The sequence below is a fragment of the Euphorbia lathyris genome, chromosome 1 (genome assembly GCF_963576675.1).
Source record: "Euphorbia lathyris chromosome 1, ddEupLath1.1, whole genome shotgun sequence".
Classification (NCBI taxonomy): Eukaryota; Viridiplantae; Streptophyta; class Magnoliopsida; order Malpighiales; family Euphorbiaceae; genus Euphorbia; species Euphorbia lathyris.
Genome location: NC_088910.1, coordinates 77,105,293 through 77,123,083, shown reverse-complemented (window position 1 = coordinate 77,123,083; position 17,791 = coordinate 77,105,293). Strand labels below are relative to the sequence as shown.

At 40.7% G+C, this 17,791-nt stretch overlaps 1 non-coding gene across 1 annotated transcript; it reads right to left on the bottom strand.

Moving 5' to 3' along the window:
- Nucleotides 1-1,011: 1,011 nt before the first annotated feature.
- On the bottom strand, nt 1,012-1,118 carry LOC136216156 (small nucleolar RNA R71). Its single transcript, XR_010683147.1, has one exon. It is a non-coding gene; the product is annotated as a small nucleolar RNA R71 (small nucleolar RNA).
- Nucleotides 1,119-17,791: the final 16,673 nt, after the last annotated feature.

Sequence of the window (17,791 nt, the reverse complement as noted above, 5' to 3'; positions counted from 1 at the left end):
AGTGAGCATTAAAACAGAGACCTTGACTTCACTTTACGTCATTCATGAATAAATAGGGTGTTTAGAGACTGAAAGTAAACTGTTCTGCTGTGCTGGACCTGTTCTGCCTTTTTATCATTAAGTACTCTTTAAAATCAACTAAAGCTTTGATCTTGTTTATGTTTGAACAACACCTCTCAAATTAAAGAATTGACACACACCACACACCCTGTTCTACAAAGTATTTCTTGTAAACTTTGATTCTCAATCCCTGTGGATACGATACTGGACTTATCATTTTATTACTTGTATCTAGTACACTTGCTAGAGTCCATTCAGTAGACAACAAGTTTTTGGCGCCATTGCCGGGGATTGAAAGCAACAAAGTTTATACGAACTTTTCTGTGAAACAAGGTGTTTTTAATCTGTTTGCTAAATAGTGCAGCCAGAAGGAATCTTTATCAGTTTATGCGCAGAGCTGGACCTCCTGTTTTTCCTATCGATCTCGAATTAGAGAGAACGTGTAGACGAAACAGAGCGGGAACTCGACGTACAAGATAAAGAGAACAACAAAGAGAGAGAAGAATGACTGGAAGGGTACCACCCGAACAACCAGTTCAACCAAACTAGGAAGAAGAGGGAGAAAATAATAACCCTCCTGTCATGCGAATCAGAGATTATTCGAGACCAACCACTGAAGGACATTCGTCATGCATCGTGTTACCCAACGAAGGGAACAACATGTTCGAGGTGAAAGCATCTATGATACAAATGTTGCAGGCAGCCGTACAGTTTAATGGATACCATTCGGAAGATCCAAATGGGCATATTCTTGAGTTTATCACGTTATGCAACACTTTCAGATCAAACAGGGGCGTTTCTGACGACGTAATCAGGCTAAAGCTGTTTCCTTTTTCCCTAAGGGACAAAGCGAAGAATTAGTTGAACTGCTTGCAACCAGGAACGATCGCCACTTGGGAAGAAATGGCTAGTGCGTTCTTAATGAAATATTTCCCACCACGACAAGCCATTAAGCTCAGAAACGAGGTTTCCCATTTCGTGCAAGAAGAAGATGAATCAATAGCCGAAGCATGGGAAAGGTACAAGGAACTACTAAGGAGAGTACCCAATCATGGCATTCTTATGTGGATGTAGATGCAGAACTTTTACAATGGGGTAACCAACATCTATAAGATCCAGATCGAATCTATTGCCAATGGAAATCCCGAAGATCTGGAACCTCAGGCCTTGTACGACCTTATTGAGAGAGTAGTGAGCATGAGTTATAACTGGCACTCTGCCAGAAGTGAGGGAAAAAGAGCGGGAAATGAAGATGTTGTGTCAAAATTAACAAGTCAGGTAGAACAGCTTGCTAGATTAAATGTGTCCTCGATCCACAACGAACCACCATTCAATGGCATTTGTGATTTTTGTGGAGGCCTTCATTTTAGCATCAACTGTCCCGGAGTTAAGCAGGGAAAGGGTGCACAGGCATAATGTGATTATGCAGGGTACAACCAAAGGAACCCGCCTAACCCGTACTCTAACACATATAACCCTGCCACAAGAAACCATCCGAATTTTGGATGGACAGGCCAGCCGAACCAGCAGGAACAACCGAGATATCAACAATATGAAGGAGGACATTACCAAAGACAACCTCAGCAGCATTACAAACAACCTATTCCACCAAAGGAAGACGTGGAGCCAGATATGAAGACGATGATGATGCAGTTCATAAAACAGACACAAGCTTCAATTAAAAATCTGGAAACACAAGTCCATCAGTTATCTGCATCTACGTCAAAAGGGAAGGGAATAATGCTAAGCAACACAGAGCCGAATCCAAAGGGCGATGTCATGGCGATAACTCTGAGATCTGGTAAGCAAACCCAACCCATTATTTCTGCTGATGAAAATGCTGAATGCGCAGGAACATCCAAAGAAGGTGAAGGGGAGCAGGAACAAGCTGTTCCCAGTAAAGAAGAAACCAGGAAGACAACCATTACCAGTAGGCAGGATCAGGGGGAAAGCGAAAGAATGTATAAGCCACCTCCGCCGTATGTTCCACCTGTGCCATATCCAACGCGGTTGATCAATAAAAAGCTGGAAGAACATAATTCTAAGGTGTTAGACACCCTAAGGAAGTTACACATCAACATTCCTTTTGTAGAAGTGCTGGCACAGATGCCGACATACGTAAAGTTCCTCAAAGATATCCTGTCAAACAAGAAAAAGCTGGAAAACATATCCATGATCCAACTCAATAGAGATTGTTCGTCAATACTCCAAAACAAGCAGCAGCTACCTAAAAAGCTAAAAGATCCAGGGAGTTTTTCTATTCCTTGCTCAATTGGAAAGCTAAATATTGAAAATGCACTATGTGACCTAGGAGCTAGCATAAACCTAATGCCTTATTCTGTATATGCTAAACTTGGATTAGGAGAACCCCAACCTACTCGTATGTCAATTCAGTTGGCCGATCGATCAGTATGTTACCCTAGGGGAGTGGTAGAAGATGTGTTGGTAAAAGTAGGAAAATTCATCTTACCTGTTGATTTTATCATAATGGACATAGATGAAGACATGCACGTTCCTATTATCCTAGGTCGACCATTTTTAGCCACGGGTAGAGCATTGATAGACGTGGGAGAGGGACAATTATTCTTGGGGATTAATGGGGAGGAAGTCATTTTCAAAATGAACGAGGCAATAAGACGTGCAAACAATAATGATGACACATGCTGTTTCTTGGATGAGTTTCAAAGTCTTTCTACTTTGTAGGAATAGGACACTCTGGAGAATCTATTGGGAGAAGAAGTGAACTTATGTGAAGGAACAGGCTGTTCCATTGAATCCAACTTACCGACACCTCCTTTCCATCCTACTGTTCCTACTCATCAATAACCACCGGAGATACCAACTGTGCCAGTGTCTAAACCAGAATTGAAACCGTTACCTGCACACCTCGAGTATGCCTTCCTGGAACCACCCAGCGGGAGTCCAGTTATTATATCCTCAAAGTTAACTCCTGATCAGAAAGCGCAACTCATGGAAGTTTTGCGAAGAAATAAGGATGCAATCACATGGAAAATTGATGATATCAAAGGTATCAGTCCGGCAGTCTGTGTCCACAAAATCTTGATGGAGAAGGAGCACAAGCCATCTGTCCAGCTGCAACGCAGACTGAATCCCCACATGAAGGAGGTTGTGCGTAAAGAGGTGATCAAGCTTCTTGATGCCGGCATTATTTACCCTATCTCTGATAGTGTGTGGACCAGCCCTGTTCACGTTGTACCAAAGAAGGGAGGAACAACCGTAGTCCTCAACGAGAAAGACGAGTTGGTGCCTATAAGAACAATAACAGGATGGCGAGTTTGTGTGGATTACCGAAAGCTCAACGAAGCCACAAGGAAGGATCACTTTCCTTTGCCCTTCATTGACCAGATGTTAGAACGGTTAGCTGGGTATGCATTCTATTGTTTCCTTGACGGTTACTCGGGGTACAATCAGATTGCAATTCACTGTGAGGATCAGGAAAAGACAAAGTTCACATGTCCATACGGGACCTATGCCTACAGGCGCATGCCGTTCGGACTGTGCAATGCTCCAGCCACATTTCAAAAATGCATGATGTCTATATTTCATGATATGGTGGAGCGAACGGTAGAAATATTCATGGACGACTTCTCTGTTTATGGAAACTCTTTTGAGAGCTGTTTAAACAACCTCGAAGACGTGCTTGTGCGATGCAAGGAGACCCACTTGGTTTTGAATTGGGAGAAATGCCACTTCATGGTTACAGGTGGAGTTGTTCTCGGGCATAAAATTTCAGAAAAGGGGATGGAAGTGGACAAACCGAAGGTGGAAATGATAGAAAAGCTGGCTGTTTCGGCCAATGTAAAAGATGTGCGAAGTTTTCTGGGGCACGCAGGGTTTTACCGCAGGTTTATCAAAGATTTTCAAAGATTGTGCTACCCTTGTCAGCATTACTTCATAAGGATGCGGAATTTTCTTTTGATGCAAGCTGTTTAAAGGCGTTCGAACTATTAAAGAGCAAGCTGATCAACTCGCCTATACTGGCAGGACCCGACTGGGAACAGCCGTTTGAGATGATGTGTGACGCAAGCAATACATGCGTGGGAGCTGTTCTGGGGCAGAGGGTTGAGAAGAAATTTCGGCCTATCTATTATGCAAGCAAAACATTAACCGAGACCCAACAGAATTACACCACGACGGAAAAAGAGCTCCTCGCAGTTGTGTATGCTTTCGACAAATTTCGCCCTTACTTGGTGCTATCAAAAGTCATTGTTCACACAGACCATGCTGCACTACGCTACCTATTCGCCAAGAAGGATGCAAAACCAAGGGTAATACGGTGGTTGCTTTTACTTCAAGAGTTCGATCTCGAAATTAGGGACAAGAAGGGAACGGACAATGTCGCAGCGGATCATTTGTCAAGAATTCCTCACCCAAGCAACCAGCAAGAACAACCTGAGATTTTGGAGAGTTTTCCAAACGAACATCTTTATATCGCACAGCCTACTCCGTGGTTCGCTGACATTGCCAATTATCTCGCCAGTTCACTTAAGCCTCACAACCTGTCCACTAATCAAAGGAGGAAGTTCTATGCTGAAATTAAATATTATTTCTGGGAGGACCCCTATCTTTTCAGGTTATGCGCCGACCAAATTATTCGAAGATGTATATCTTAAGAGGAGGGACAGGCTGTTCTAAGCCATTGTCATGACCGAGAAGCTGGAGGACACCACAGCGCCAGCAGAACCGTAGCAAAAGTACTTCAATCAGGTTTTTTCTGGCCAACACTCTTTAAGGATGCCAATCTGTTCGTTCGCACTTGCAATGAGTGCCAACGAACATGCAATATCTCAGCTAGAAATGCCATGCCCCTCAACAACATAGTTGTTTGTGAAATTTTTGATATATGGGGAATAGATTTTATAGGTCCATTCCCTACATCTTTTGGGCATAAATATATCTTAGTGGCTGTAGATTATGTGAGCAAGTGGGTTGAAGCAATGGCTAGTCCCACCAATGACGCCCGTGTGGTTGTAAAATTCCTAAAAAGGCTGTTTGCCCGATTCGGTGTCCCACGAGCGATCATTAGTGATCAAGGAACCCACTTTTGCAATGCCAAATTTGAGAAGCTGATGGGCAAGCTTGGAGTCTCTCACAGAATTGCCACACCTTAGCATCCACAAACAAGTGGACAGGTGGAGATTTCTAATCGTGAAATCAAAAGAATTTTAGAAAAAACTGTTGGCAGTTCTAGGAGAGACTGGGCAAACAAGCTTGACGATGCTCTTTGGGCATATAGGACGACCTATAAAACACCAATCGGAATGTCTCCGTTTAGATTGTTATACGGAAAGTCTTGTCACCTGCCGGTTGAAATGGAACACAGGGCCTTTTGGGCGTTAACTTTCTTAAATTTTGAGCAATAGGCTGTGGGAGACCAACGAAAACTGCAACTCTGTGCCATGGAGGAGTTCAGGTTGTTTTCATATTAGAATGCAGTGAATTACAAAGACAAGACCAAGATGTGGCACGATAGAAAAATCCAGATAAAGACATTTCACGAAGGACAAAGAGTTCTCTTGTACAATTCGAGACTCAGATTGTTTCCTGGGAAGCTTAAATCAAGATGGACGGGGCCTTATCTGGTAAACAAGGTGTTTGGTCATGGTGCAGTTGAAATTGGCAAGGAGGGTCAGGAATCTTTTAAGGTGAATGGGAAAAGATTAAAACCCTATTTAAAGAACGATCACACAAGGAAGATCGATACAGTTCACTTCCAAGACCCCCCAAGCTAGTAGAAGCACAAACAGGGTGTTCGCTACAAACACCAATTGTAGCACAAGTAACATTGCATTTAAATTAGTTTCAATTTCAAATTTTGTTAAGTAGTGTCAAAAGTAGTTTAGATCCATTTTGTGTCGAGCAGTGGTCCGTAATGAGTATCTCCGGAATAAGCACAGTTGTAAAACTTACACCTTTTCATAAGGGTCAAGTTTTACGATTTTACTTGTTCAAATAGGGAGTTGATTTACCCATCAAACAGGGCTATCATTGGAAGATGGGCGGCGAAATAAAAGCCTGAAAAGTAAAAACGTCTAATCCTATGTCACTAGGCTCTTATTTCGTTTGATCTCTTTTTCTCGATGCAATCGAACAGATAGGGGAGTAGTAAATTCAAAATTTGAAACGTGACCATTCGTCGCCTAGAGGTCTATTCCAAGGTACATGCCTTTTGCCAATTTGTCCAGGTGGCGTCCTTTGGACCGCCCTCATAAAGACAGGTTGGCAACAGACCGTTCCATCTCTCCCTACTTAAGGAGACCTACCTCATTACGGTCCCTTGCTCCATTTGTTTTCTTTTTCATATATTTCTTTTCACTAGTCACCACATGCTCTGTGCTCTTTACCATTGGGAAACCCTATTTAAACTTGAGTACAGCATGAGAACTTGTGGCTCTGGTAAACAGGTGAAAATCGAGGGCTCATCGAAGAAAGAAAAAGCTAAGGGAAAAATGACGGGGGGCAGGCTCAGTTGCTTTCGTTCCGGACGAAAAATTGGTGAAAAAGCTTGCTCAGTTCAAGGATGCGGCCACGCAGAAATACTACGAGGAACTTGCGCAACTAGAATTCGGGCCTGTGAGGACGGTTTGCTGGGACACCTTAAAAAGGATCAAACTTGATCAGCGGGTGCGGAGCCTCATGGAGGCACGCCATTTCGGCTGCTTCTTTGAAATGACTGAGTCGGCCTACAAAGAACTCACGCTGGAATTCCTGGCTACGTTTAAGCACAATTCCGAGATTACTGACCCGGACGAGGAAGGCAAGTTTAGTTTCAGGCTGATGACTCACACCCAGCGGCCTTCATTGAACATGTTCAACAGTCTATTGGGTGCCACGGATGACGATGACCTTGAGTCGGAAAGTTACAAGGAGGCGTTCACGCAAACCCCAGATGTATTTGACCCACAGGCCTTCTGGCAATCTATTTCGAACCAGCCGAGGCATGACGGTAGTGTTTCCAAGGCTTCAAATATTGATGACTATGTCGTCCGGTACCTCCATAAACTGGTCTTTGGCACCATCTTTGCCCGCGAAAACCAGGCCACTATTCCCCATGCCGACCTTACGGCTTTGTGGAGTATGACAACTGGGCCCAGAATGAATCTAGGCTATTGGTTTGGGGAGTACATTGCCAACTTCGGGAAGAAGAATTCCTCGGTCATCTGTTGTGGGAGCATCGTGACTCGGATTGCAGCATAAATTGGAGTCTTTAAGCCAGAGGACCGCACCCGGCTCACTGTTGTAAACCACCCTGACCAGATTGATTTAAGGAGTTTACAGAGCATGTGTTTTGGGAAAATGGTGAATGGGAAGTGGGTCTGGATGGCAGATTTTGTTGAATCAAGGAGAGTTGAAAGCCGCAAGAGAAAGAGTGAACCTACTGTCTCTATCTCCTCTGAGTCCGAGCAAGTTGAGCACGAAATAGATTTTTCCTTTTACATGAAATGTGAAAAGCTCACCAATGATGATATTGTCTGTAAGTTCAATGCCATGTTTGCACAGAATGTGGCTAACCGCGACCAAATCCATGCCCTAGAGCATAAAACTGCTATTCTACAAAGTGAGGTGGATATGCTGAAGCACCTCTGTGTAGAAGAGCATGGGCGGGAAAGTCCTTCGGGTGCCTCGATTAAAAGTCCGGTAAGAGCGAAATCTGTTGTCCCTGAAACAAATACTGCTACCTCCTCGAAAGGGGATGGTGCTGCTCCTGCTAAGGATCGAGAGATTGATTCCTATCGTTCCCCACTTGTCTAAAACCTCAAACTTGTCGCTATCCAAGCATCCGGTAACACTTATAACCCTTCTTTGTTTTTATTGTTACACTCCCATGTTATCATGTTATGATTCTTTTATCATGTTGTTAGAGTAACATTGTGGACAATGTTAATTTTTATTTGGGGGTGGATTGCATGCGTTTAAACTACTGCAAAACTACTTGAGCATAACATGATAAAAAGATGAAGCATGCTGTTGTTGTAGTATGATAAGTTTAAGCAAATTTCCTTCTGATAAAATCTTAACGTCCTCGTAAACAAATCGCATAATGTGTTTATGTAATCATTTCACTTTCTGATCCATTTCACAACTGATTGTGCTTTTGTGATTGCAAATTTAAGGTGATAGCTTTGTTTTATTATTTGAGCTCCCTTTTTAAATCGTGAAATTCTGAAAATTTTCAAGTTTTAACTCAATCTTCACTTAAAGAATCTCCTGCTCCAATGCAAAAGCCCTGAAATGTGAGAACTTGAGCCTACATTAGCATGAAAATGTGATGATTCTTCATGAGAGGGCTAGTGCATATTGTCTTTAGGTAGGTATTGCTTTGGCTGCCTAATCAAAATGGTAAAATTTTGGATGATCGTAGGAGGAAAAAGGCAGTTAGATTCCAAGTTCACTCCACAAAAAGCCTACATGTGCTTTGCACTCACATTTTTAGGATATCCAACTTGTGCCTTAACCTATTCTTTCGCAAACACAAATTTAAGGAACCAATTACCTTCACTGTAATCCCAAAAACACCTTGAATTTGTCTATTGCTCAGAACAAGCTGCTCGGAAAAAAAATGAATTTTTTTTAGAAAATATGTGTTTATAATGATCAAACGGTGAAAGGATGACATTTGAGGAATGAATAGAAATTTTAAAAGATAACAGGAAAGTGTTTGAATTAGTCTCTTAAATTTTTGACAAATGCTTACATCTTGAGACTAAAGTCAAATGTTTGGATAATTATGTTTGTGTATTCAAGGGATAGTTTGGTCTATGTTGTGAAACAGGCTGTGCGTAATGATCTGTGCTAAGTGCCAAGTATGGTGAATTGCATTGCATGTAGACAAAATTCATACACTTAAATTGCCAATTCACATCCATACCTTAGCCATAGCCTAACAATACAACCCATGTCAAGACCTTTTGACTATGATCGGAAATTTTTTGATCCATCGAGATAGGGCCAATAAGCAATGTCATAACCTAACGATCATAGTACTAAGCTGAGGAGTGATGATACTTTCCCTTATGGCAACAAAGGCCATTTGAGAGTGTGTGAATCCTCCTGAACTTAGTGAGGCACTTGGAGCATAGCAGGTGGTTTAAATGAGGATTGAGGTTCAAATTGACGCTTTGAGGAATTCCATAAGAAAGGGATTTAAACTTTGATTCTAGCAAAAGCCTCATTAGCAGTCACAAATTGTTCAAGTTCTTCTTCTTAAATTCTTTCTGTTTGAATCACTCTCCTATAAATCTGTTTCCCTTGTTTCTGCATAAATTCTTTCTGTAAATACTCCTTCAATTATTCATGCCTAAAATTATTCTCTTGTGTTATTGTTATCTTTTTGCTTACTTGAGGACAAGCAAGGATTTTATTTGGGGGTATTTGTTGGGCATGAATATGACTATAATTAAACAGCATTTTAATAACATTTTATATGCATTTCAGGCTAAATATTCCGAAACATATGGGCTTATAAGTGTTTTATGCAGATTGTATTGATTAAGTCAAAATGGGCGATAACACAGCCTTTTTTGCAACAAACCATAAGGAGTCGAGCATCCTTTGATCCAGAGGATTTCCGTTGTGTACCCGATGACGGATAGCGACTGGACAAGTGTCAGGAGCGGCGCGGCAGATGCAGAAGACGCAGGGAGGCAGGAAAGCAACATGATGATAAGATGGATCACCCCTTGAGTGTTCAAGGGTCAACTTAAATTAATCATTCCCTAGTATTAGTAGCTATACGAAAACAATCTTTTTGTAATATTTGGTGGCATGGTTCGTTTTTCTTCCTTTATATAGATGTAGTCGAGGGAAGGGAAAGGGACACCTTTTACTCTTGAGACAATCAGTTTTAGTTAGAACTTTTGAAGAGAGGCGAAACTCTCTTAGGACGATGACGCCTCCAATGGAGGTCTGTGGAATTAACTCAGGCTATTCACTCTTTACCATGAGTGAGTAGTCATTTTGAATGGGTTTGGCCAATTAGGGCTGGTTATGTAAGTCTTCTATTATCTTATTTATGAATGAATGGTGATATATTATGTCATGCTTGATAAACTTTTAACTCCATTGCTTAAAGCATGTATGTTAGTGTTAGATGCATGATAGGAAACTGCTTTCATCTTCACGGAACTATTTATCAAGCATTCAACCTCGAAACAGAGATGTAAGGAGTTTGTATCAAGGGTTTTCTTAAATAGGAATGATGTTTCGATCGTAATGCAAGAAAGAACCGACTTTAGGGACGCTTAAAGTTGTAGTACGTCTTAGAATCTTAAGAACACACGAGAGTTGACTTAAGTGAGCATTAAAATAGAGACCTTGACTTCACTTTACGTCATTCATGAATAAATAGGGTGTTTAGAGACTGAAAGTAACCTGTTCTGCTGTGCTTGACCTGTTTTGCCTTTTTTATCATTAAGTACTCTTTGAAATCAACTAAATCTTTGATCTTGTTTATGTTTGAACAACACCTCTCAAATTAAAGAATTGACACACACCACACACCCTGTTCTACAAAATATTTCTTGTAAACTTTGATTCTCAATCCCTGTGGATACGATACTGGACTTATCATTTTATTACTTGTATCTAGTACACTTGCTAGAGTCCATTCAGTAGACAACATAATGCCCCATTAAAATATATTGTGGGAACAAACATTTCTATTTTTGTATTTTATGCATTTATTAAAATATCATACAACAAATGGTAATAGTTTCTCTTTATTTTTTGTATTTTATTTTTGGTCATTAATCCACATGGTGTGTGGGTCTGTTTTTCAGCAAAAAAATCTTTTTTTTTTGGTGTGTTGGTGTGTTTTTCCTTTGACCCAACTTTGTCCATCAATCGTCTTCTCATATGTCGTTGATTGGATATCCGCATCATTACAAAAGAATATAACAATAATTTAAATATCCATGTTGTTGGTCCCGTGTGATTAGTTCCAAGGGGGGGTTAGGAGAACTAATGTAACTTTTTCGCTTAATTATGCTGACTTAATCAATTCTTTAATTTACTTAACTTAGTTTAGGTCAGCACGGCCGAGAGATGTAAGACAGCTTTAGTCAGATGCTGACTAGAACTGTTTTACTTGTGAGTTGGGAAATTAACACTTGAGGTCAACTTCCAACTCAGCACCAAGATTACTCAGTGTCAGCTTTTACAATTTATATCCTGAGCAATTTAATCAAGCAACACATAAATAGATATATTGAGAGAGAGATAGAAATTACTCAGCACGACTTATCATGGTTCGGCCTCTCCGCCTACGTCCAGTCCCTAGAGTCCCTCCAGGCTTTTTCAATCCAATACTGAGCTCTTTAAAGGTAGAGCACAAACCGTTTACAAGGCAGTTGAATATGCAAGAGTACCTTCCTCTATTCGTCTACTCAACTCCTACTAAGTGTTATAACCGAACACCTAGATTTCTCTACTGCTGAGTACTTAAAGCTGAGTACTCAGCACAACTCTCTCAATTTTACAATTGATACAAACTTGTTCTTTCTAGATGAAGAACACTTTAGATGATTACAAAATCAATCTAGCTTTTACACAGAAATGGAAATTTGGTGTAAGATTTTTTCTTGTTTGAATGTGCTTTGTATGTATACTCTTTTTCTCTTTGTATTTTTCAGCAATTGGCAAAGGATCCAAGAATGAACTTGTCCTTTTATAGTTGAAGTCTGAAGCTCTAATGATTTGAATCTGGAATTATCCGTTGGATTCAAACGGATCTATTGCGTCATTGTTCTGGTCAGCTTCAGATTTGCAGGCCAATCCTGTCGTCTAAATTTACCAGGCGTTAGGCTTGTCTTCTTCCCGCAGGTGCGTCTTCTAGTGCCAGTTCATCTTTTAGCTAACGGACAATTGACCTATGCATCTCGAAATTGACTTTGTGCGTAATTCCAAGGCTTCTGTTATTGGTGCAGACAGATGTCGGATCTTGTCTTTTAGCAAACGGATCAATCATGTTGTCCTGACGAACACTCAGCTTGACTTTATTGACGTTGCTTTTGTTCTTTGTTTCTGAGTCATATTCTTATTCAGCTTCCGTGGTCAGCTTTGTCCGCAAGCTTTAGTTTAGAGGAAGACTTTTCTGAGTTGCGTTCCACTCAGCTTCTTTGGTCAGCTTCATTTTTTGTTCTGAAGATGACTTTCCTTCTGTTATGCTGAGTTGCATTCTACTCAGCTTGTGCTGTGTTCTCATGTTGACTTCTTCCTGTCTTACTTTTTATTTCTGTTTTCATTTATACTTATACTCAACATTGAACAAACATATTAGTACAATTAAATCAAAGCACTTAAATTTAATTTCCCCTTAATCATGGATTAACTTAAATAATTTTGTCAAATCAAAATCATGTGGAAAGGTGTTTCAACAAACTCCCCCATTTTGATGTTGGCAAAATATTTAATTAATGGAACTCAGCATTGAGATTCCCCATGATTGAAATTCTTTTTATGCTTCTGAAGTTACTCCCCCGTAAGAGTTGCATCTATTGACTTAACTCTAAACCTTCCAAGATTTAATCGAGTAAAATTAAGACATGCCTATACTGACTTAGTTCAATTCTAGACCTTCCAAGATCTAATTCATATGAGCCTAGGTCAGTTTTCAGAAGAGTTCAATGCTTGAAACATATGTTTACTCAGTTTGATACATAGATAGTTTAGGTATCAGAGTTTATGGAAGGATGTACCAGAGCTAATGTGTACTGAGTATGTTCTTTTTTAATTTTGTTTGTTTGTTCATTTAAGACAGATCAACATATAGCACAACAAGTAAGTAAGCATCACATAAGATTTATCAGTTTGAATGAAAGATGTATAAATATATAGATGGTCAGCTTAAACAGGATAGAACACGCCAGATAAAATTACAAGTCAAGAAACTAAGACTAGCCAATCTATTTCTTCCTATTGACTTGAGCTTGGTGAGCAAGATTAACTTTGCCTTTCCCTTTGGCGGTTCCTTGTTGCTCACTTTGTGTTGCGGAACCAGATGCCTCCCCCGTTTTCTACTGAGTTCCAGCAGCTTGCTTTTCTTTCTCCCCCGTTTTGCCAGCATCAGAAGAAGGGGGAATAAATATCTCACGAAGAACAACACGATTTAGTTTGGCTGAGTATGCTTGGAGTTGACTCGTACTCTCCCGAAGACCGTCGAAGACTGCCATGCCATTGTCCAGAGTGGCAGCAGGGATCCTAATGTTAGCACTCAGCATGCTCAAGAGATACTCTTGTGATTTCCCTATCCAAGTTATAGATTCTGACAGCTTAGCATAAGATTGATGGTACATTTTGAGCAACGCAACATCATAGAACTGACGTTGAGCATTGGTATGTCGGACATGCTTAAGTGTGGCTTGAGAATACTGCAGAATCTCATTTGTCTTTACTTGGTCAGTATCCATCTCTTCTTTACTCAAGTTGAGTAGCCGAACAACTTCACTAATTTTCTCAATGGAACACTGGGAGGAGGAGGAGATTAATACACGAGTCCCGGTCAGCTCAAAAGTTAGCTGGGTGAAAAGTTGATTAACCTCAGCAGAGGTTGCATAGATTGAGTTCGCAGCTGACAAAGTGTTGAGTTGGCCCTGGATAGCATTCATATGATTGACCATTGTCAGCTGTAGTTCAGCCAGCTTCACGATAGATTCTTGCTTGGGTTATTGAGATTGAAAGGATGTCATGACACTCAGTAGATCCTTAAGACCCTTGATTTCAGTTAAAAGTTAAGCGACAGAAGATAGTTGTGTTGGCTCAACATTAACAGACCCAGCAGCATCGACATTAGATTGATGAATATCCTGGAGTAATGCTTGAGCTGAGTCAATGATTCTTCATCCAGACTCAGTAGCATGCATGTAAGCATAAGATTCATCATGTTGAGGTTCAGAAGCCGGAAATGGAATAGGACCGGATGGAGGAGGAGTATTATGCTGTCCAGACTTGGATGTGCCAGCTTAGTCAGTGTTAAGCCCAAAATATACCTAAAATATCATTAATATTTACAGAAGTTTTGCCATGAATTCGTGCTGTTTATATCTATTTAGAGTACTTTTACGTCCGAATATGTTTCTTTCTTGCAAGGTACCTAAATATTTGGTAAAATCCAAATAGGAACAAAAAGAGGCCAAAAACGAAGGAAAAACCCTAAGTTAGGAGCCAAAAGACGAAGAAATCAGCACACCAATATGAGGAAAACAAGAACGAAGTCAGAAACGGAGAAAAATTCTAAATTCTCGGTTGAGAATCCAAATTCTCGGTAGAGAATTTGTGGGCCGCGACCGAGAATCCAAATTCTCGGTCGCGACATGCGTTTTCAGCAGCTCCTTCTCTTCGTTTGAAGACCAAATAAATGCTCCCCCATTCTCGGCCGAGAATTTCCATTCTCGGTAAGAGCAGAAATTCTGCCAAGCACAATAAACACACGTTTAAATTCCAAGAAACGCGTTCATTCGGGTGGATAAGAACGTCCCTTCACAACGGACACGATCCTTCAAAGCGGACATGACTCTCCATAACGGACACGACACTTCAATCACGACTCTTCAACATCTATAAATAAAGAGTTGATTTAGAGTTGAAAAGATAATGAGAGAGTTAGATTTTAAGATTAGTGCAAGAGTTATGCAGAAACTCTGACTCAGAAATGAGTCAGAGATTAGAAGTTCGTTTCTGTAAAAAGAAATATGATGTACACACATTGTTTATTCAATAATAACAAACACAGTAGCATTTAGATTTGTTCATATTAGTTTACATTTTGGTAGTAGATAGACCAGTCTCTATTCCGAAGATTCAGCGAGAAGATTGAGTAGAGAATCCGCCCCTGAGCCTGACAAACTCTAACGAAACCCAAGGAAAGGATTGACAACCTGTTCACTTGCACGCCGTCGAATATTTTCATGCTCCTTGTTCTCTGTAAACTTGTATCAATTTATATTTCATCTAATAAAGTCCGTTCTATTCGATAGATTTTCATGCAGCACTTTGGTAAAGGATCCGAAGTGGATTGTCGGTGTTTTCATTAAAACGTAGTTTAATTCAAAATCTTTACAAGGAAACTTTCTTGAACACTTAGACAAATTATTATCTCGGTAGAGTTTTAATTTGGTTAAGGTAGTGATCTAACCCGACCGTAGGAGGATTGACTACAGTTCAAAGCCTAAAAATTAGAGGTTCCGTCATTTATTTCATCGTTATAATTTATACAAAGTTTAAAGTTGTTTTCTTTGCTTAATGCAAATGAATACACTTGTTTACTTTTCTAAAAGAACTAAACAATCCTGTTTTGTAAATTAATTCCTAAATCAGAAGTATTTTCTAACATCTTTATACTCTATTCTAATTCTCATTCTAGCAATTTCAAAACCAAATCCGATTTAACGATTTTCCATATTATAAACCTTAAAAGTATATTTAACCAATTCAAAATAAGTTTTTGTTAAAACAGCGTTCCCTGTGGGATCGATATCTTTTATTACTACAAGCGTATACCATGCACTTGCGGAAATCGCTCAACAGTCAGCGGCTAGGCTTTTGTTTAGGTCAGCAGCAGGAACTGACTAGTTTTCATTCTGCATTGAAGAGTTAGGAAGAGGTGGATCGGCAGAGATATTGACCTGTTCAGAGTCAGCCTGAAGCTGAGTAGTTTCAGAAGATTGAGGTAATGCAGTGCTGACCTGAGCAGGATTTTCCTTTGCTAACTCATTGTTTTGAGTAGCAGGAACTTCGAGCACTTGCTCGGCAGGAACAAGACCTTTTGGAGCTTTGGGGTTGGCTTGTTCCTCAGCTTGAGAAACATAGGCTTGCTTTTTCTTGATTTGGTCCAAGGTTGGTTCAATGACGGTATTGAAGAACTGGAACTGGAGTGTGGTAAGGTCAGAGATTGGTTCCCTTAGCGGAGAATCGTCCAGAAGATCAATGACTGGAGATTTTTGAGCCTTTCGTTTGAGGCGTTTGCCTATGCTGACTTTAGTTGTTGGAGGAGAAGGATCAGCAGCAATGGAGTCAAGAGACTCGGAAGAGGAGTTTAGCCCAAGGTCAGCATTGAGATCACTCACAGCTTTTTCTTTTGCTGTGGACTCAGCATCAACTGACTTACTTTGCACAGTTGGATTCTCAGTTTGCTCAGCATCAACTATTTGATTTTGCTCAACATCACCATCCTTACTTGGCTCAACATCATCTGCCTTTTCAACATCAAACTGACCTCCATCATTTCCCAATTCTTCTTCCTGGTCAGTAGGGGTTTTCTCAAGATCAATCTCTTGACTTCTTACAAAGTGTGAGTCTTCAGAGACTAAAAAGTCTAGAGGAGGTGCATCAATCGGTTTTAACCCAGAAGGTTTCCTCTTCTTTTGCAAAGGTTGCTCAGGGGTTTCCTCACTTTCTTCTTCAGTCTCTACTGGCCTTTTATGTTTTTCTGCTGACACAGGTTCCTCCTGACCTTGCTCAGTATCAACTTTCTTCCCATGTGATACAAACCGAATTTTCTTCGGAGCTGAGTTAATGTCTTTGGAAGAGGTTTGGGCAGCTTTCCTCTTTTTATCCTACCTAGTGCGATCAGCAGGTTCCTTGCTTACCACCATTGTCTTTCCTTTCTTGGTTGGCATAGCTTGTTCTCCTTCCTCAGCATTAACTTCTTCGACATTCTCCTCAATAACCCCCTTTCCTTTCTTAGACTTGAGGGGTTGGTTGTATGCTAACCCAAACAGTAGTGCCGCTGTGATTTCAGTACCCCATGACTCAGCTTCACCAACGGTGCTTACCTGATGGTCCTCAAGAATTCTTATGATGAGGGAGCCCATCCTGAGTTTCTCGGTACTCCGTTGGAATGCACCAACGAGAAAGACGGGCATATTGAGTGGTTGGTAGGTCAGCATGTGCCAGATAAATTTTTGCTCGAAATTTGAGGCTGATGAGGCGGAGTTGACCTTGGGAAATATGAAGTTGGTCAGGATGTAATGAGCCATTTTTTGATTCTGACCCATACACATGCTGGCTATTTCTCCCTTGTGGTCCTTCGGTTTACAGAATTCAACGGGGTAGTCATGTTTGGCGTTTGTGGTTCTGAATTCTTTACCTTTGTTTGGCAGCTTTAGCTAAGTTGCTAGATAGGATGGGGTTATCGTGATGTCCTTGCCTGTGACCTTGGTGACTAGATGGTCAGCGTTGTCCTTATCCACTTTGAGATTCGAATAGAATTCCCATACTAGTCGGGGGTAAGTTTTACCGGAGATAGAAAAGAATTCTGACCACCCGTTTTTGGACATCCACTCACAGAACGGTTGCTCAGCTGTTACAAAAATTGGGGAGAACCACCGGCAACGAAGTACCTCACAATTTTGTACACAGTTGTAAACCTGAAGAAATTCCTTTTCCTTAGGTTGCTTGTCTTTCTTCTCTTTCTTCTTTTTCGAAGAGGTTGCTGGGTCAGCTTGAGGGTTCTTGCTCGGAGTATTGACCTTGGATTGGTCATGATGACCATGTCCTTGAGACTCAATAGAAGTCTCATCATAGTCCTGCTGAGCAGGAGATGGAGGGTTTTCATCGAAGCGATTTTGGTCGTAATCGGCATCGGAGATATTCTGGGAATCAGACATGATTTTCTTGAGAAATTTTGAAAGGTTTTGTGATTTAATAGAGAGAGAGAGAGAGATTGAATGCCAGAAATTTTGAGTGTAAAGAGAGACAAGAGGGAATTCGTCCA